Source organism: Panthera tigris, chromosome B3, assembly GCF_018350195.1.
Source record: "Panthera tigris isolate Pti1 chromosome B3, P.tigris_Pti1_mat1.1, whole genome shotgun sequence".
NCBI lineage: Eukaryota > Metazoa > Chordata > Mammalia > Carnivora > Felidae > Panthera > Panthera tigris.
Window position 1 is genome coordinate 93,437,933 of NC_056665.1, and position 3,991 is coordinate 93,441,923.

At 37.8% G+C, this 3,991-nt stretch overlaps 1 pseudogene; it reads right to left on the minus strand.

Moving 5' to 3' along the window:
- Window positions 1-2,572: 2,572 nt before the first annotated feature.
- On the minus strand, window positions 2,573-3,473 carry LOC122239507 (annotated as a pseudogene).
- Window positions 3,474-3,991: the final 518 nt, after the last annotated feature.

Sequence of the window (3,991 nt, forward strand, 5' to 3'; positions counted from 1 at the left end):
TAAGGGGTTGGGATGAAGGGATGCTTTTTGGTCTATTTAAAAACGAATAAGAGAGTTACAAATCTCTACATATAAGTGTCAATTTTTTTCAGGAATCTTTGAATTCTTTCAAATAACACAGATGAGATTCTTTTCCCTAAAGGTTTATTCTTTGGACCTCAATTGTCAGTTTTTCTAAAAGGAAAATACTACAGAAACAATATGTTTCAGGCCAGGATAAAGAAGCACATAGCTGGGGCGCCTGGGTGGCTCAGTCGGTTAAGCGTCCGACTTCAGCTCAGGTCATGATCTCGCAGTTGGTGAGTTCAAGCCCCGCGTCGGGCTCTGTGCTGAGAGCTCAGAGCCTGGAGCCTGTTTCAGATTCTTGTCTCCTTGTCTCTCTCTGACCCTTCCCTGTTCATGCTCTGTCTCTCTCTGTCTCAAAAATAAAAATAAACGTTAAAAAAAAAGAAGCACATAGCTTCTAATTTGATTGTTGAAATCCAGAAATTTCTGCTAACAAGTCTGAATCTTGATTGTTCAAATTTCCTGAGTCTCAGAGGTACCCTTATAACCTCCCTTCAAAATATCACCTTCTTATTTAGTAGATTTTTTACCATTTTTTTTTGTTATTTGTTTTGTTTTGTTTTGTTTTCTGGACTAGCCTGAGTCGATTCTGTTGCTTGCAGCTAAAATATTTTAACCAGGAATTTTAGAGGCCAAACTTCCGAAATCAAGGTGTTGATTCCAAAATCAAGGTGTTGATTCCAAAATCAAGGTGTTGGCAAGGTTGGCTCCTTCTCAAGTCTCTGTGGGAGAATATATTCCTAGCTTCTGGTGACTGCTGGCAATTCTTTGTACTTCTTGGCTAGTAGCTTCATTCTCTTCTCTAGTCTTCATGTGATCTTTCCTTCTGTGTCTCTGTGTCTTCTTCATTTCTGTCTCTTATAAAGACCCTTGTCATTGGATTTAGGGCCCACTCAATATCCAGATTGAGATTCTTGAGATTCTTAATTAAATCTGCAAAGACACTACTTTAAAATAAGGTCATATTAAGGGGTACTGGGTATTAGGACATATCTTTTTGGGACTGCTGTTCAACCCATTAGATCCATCAGTAGTCTATGAGATGGGTGACAATGTTATCCCCATTTCACACATGAGTAAGCAAAGGCTGAAATTATACAGCCAGCACAGTGAAAAAACAGGACACCAACCAAAACCCCATTCTAAGGCCAGTGCTCTTTCTTCTATGTCATAGCCTCTCTTGACAATACTATTTTTGCTTCCATAATCATTTCATCTTTTAAATAGAAAATAATACATGTTTTAATGTTGTTAATAGACTTGAAAAAGTTGTATATTTTATCAGAATCATGTTTAGTTTGCTTCATATGAAATGATTCTTGTTGACAAGCTATTCCCAACAAAATTCCTCAGCTTTTCAGAAAGCTAAGGAAATTAAGAGAGAAACCAAATATATTTTTCCTCATCATCCTCAGCCATTATTTTTTTTATTCATTATTTTAATCTTCTATTTATATTGCTCTCCTTCTGCTTAGTCTCATGCAACTTCCAGATCCCTGGGGCTCAGCTACTGATGAGCACTCTTGAAGAAGCCCAGGGAAGACATCCTGGCTTTGTCTGCAATCCTCTTTTCCTGGCACTCTGTGTAAATAATCAAGGATGCACCTGTCTCATTACAGACATGGGAATGGGGCCATGATGCATGTTTGGGTTTTGGTTTTTAAAAGCATCTATTTTGTAGACTGGTCCTGTTGAGGTCAGACCACAGAGCACAAGATAACATGTGAATAAACTTGCTGCAAGGTATGACACATGGCAGTAATTTGCCTGAGTGACTAAGAAGCCTGGTCTTTCTTTCCATGCTTTTCTAAAATTTGGAACATTCTACCATATCACAAAACTCAAATATCCAATTCACGTTGAGTCAGTTATGGAAATTCAGAATACATATCAAGGATGCAACGAATTGATTTTCTAAACCAATTCTTGATTTAAAAAATAGTTTATATTCCTGTATCATTGAATGCTTCCCTTTTATTAATCTTATTTTATTGTTTAAACAGGTTAAAAAGTAAACAATATTCAGGTAAAAAGACTAATCTAAAAAATTGAGCATCTAAATTTTTTTTCAACTTAAATGCCTACTCCCATATACATTCTACCTTCATGAAAATAATTCTTACTTGAAGACAGTTCCACATTTTCCAAGAAGTCCTGAATCCCAGGTTTTGATGTGCTTCTCTTCTCAAATTTGGTTAGCAATTAGCTTGTACTCTACACTTTAATTTTTTATTATTTAGCATATACATTATAGTTTTGAGTGCTTATTTCATATCTTGTCACCAGACTGCAACTTCCAGCAACTGGTACTTGCCTTGTAGCTACAAGTATTAGCCAAACCTACCAAATATTGAGCTATGACTGATGCAAAGTACAAACTACAATTATTTTAACCCTGGAGCTGATAGCAACATGTTTCCTACTGCATTACATGATACTTAACATTATTGCAGGTTTGCTGTGTACCAGGCACTGTTCCAAATGTCTTCTATGTATGTACATAGGTTTATGGAAAATCTGAAGACTAAATGGTTTGTTGGGAAGTCACAGCAGCATTGTCATTGTTTTGAGGAATACAATTTTCATCAAAGTTTTGGTTCATATCTCTTTCTGGAGGATATTATTGCTATTATGCAAAGTCAAGATCAACTAGACTTTCATCTTCACTTTCCTCTTCCACTCGGTCCCTTTTCAATGTTTTCCAGAATTCACATTTTTTCAGGGCCCATTCAAATCAGATTTGATAGATGAGGCTGTTGATTAATTTTGTCAACAAGTGAAGAAGAGTTTGAGTGATTACACTCTTTTATTAAATTTTTTGCACTAACATTCTTGGCAGCTGATTCAAAAGCATTAAAATTGCCAATATTGTAGGGGTACTTATGAGTGAAAGAAGTACCAGCTATAGGTTCTTTAGTTTGGCTTTTCCCTAGTGAGCTTTTGCAGGAAGAGCAGCAAACATATTTAGGAACTAAGCCTTTTATACCACTTGGACCTGCCTTGTTCTTAACTGACTGTAACTAAAATTTTCTGCTCCTGGGAATCCAAATATCTGCCAGTGTTTTATAATATCTTCCTCAATGACGAGCATTCTTAGTACTCTAGATATAGGTTTTAGAGGCTATTCTAAGAAAGAAGCTCAGGAGACTTTTTTGGTTGGGTATTTGTGTATTTGGGAATGCAGTCCCTTTATAACTATAGCTAAAGATGTTCTGATTTAGTTCTTTCTCATATTCAGGAGGTAAAGATACAAGATCTTTAGCCTCAACTTGTTTGCATTCTCTCTTGTCTCCCATTGGGGACATCCCCACCCTTGATTTCAGCATCAGGGATGTTATTTTTGTGAAGTCTTTCTCCCCCTGCCCCCCAATGGAAAGTACTGCTGTAAGAATAGGAACTTCTACCATAGTATCTGTCATGGGCTGAATGTTTATGTCCCCCCAAAATCATAAGTTAAAGCTCTAACCCCCGATGTCATGGTATTTGGAGATGGGCCTTTGGGAGATTATTAGGTTTAGCTGAGGCCATAAAAGTTGGGTCCTTATGATGCGATGGTGCCCTTAGAAGAGACCAAAGAGCTTGTTCTCTTCTCGCTATGTCAGAACACAGCACAAAGATGTCTTGTCTTCTGTAAGGCAAGAATAGATCTATTTTTTTAATGTTTATTTATTTATTTTGAGAGAGAGAGAGACAGAGAGAGAGAGAGAGAGCATGATCAGGGGAGAGGCAGAGATAGAGGGAAGAGAGAATCTCCAGCAGGCTCCACGGACACCCCAGAGCCTGACGTGGGGCTCCATTTCATGACCCTGAGATCATGACCTGAGCCAAAATCAAGAGTCAGATGCCTAGCTGACTGAGCCACCCAGGCGCCCTCACCTCCTCACTGCTCACCCACTTTTTTTTTAATGTGGAAAAGAGAGCTCTC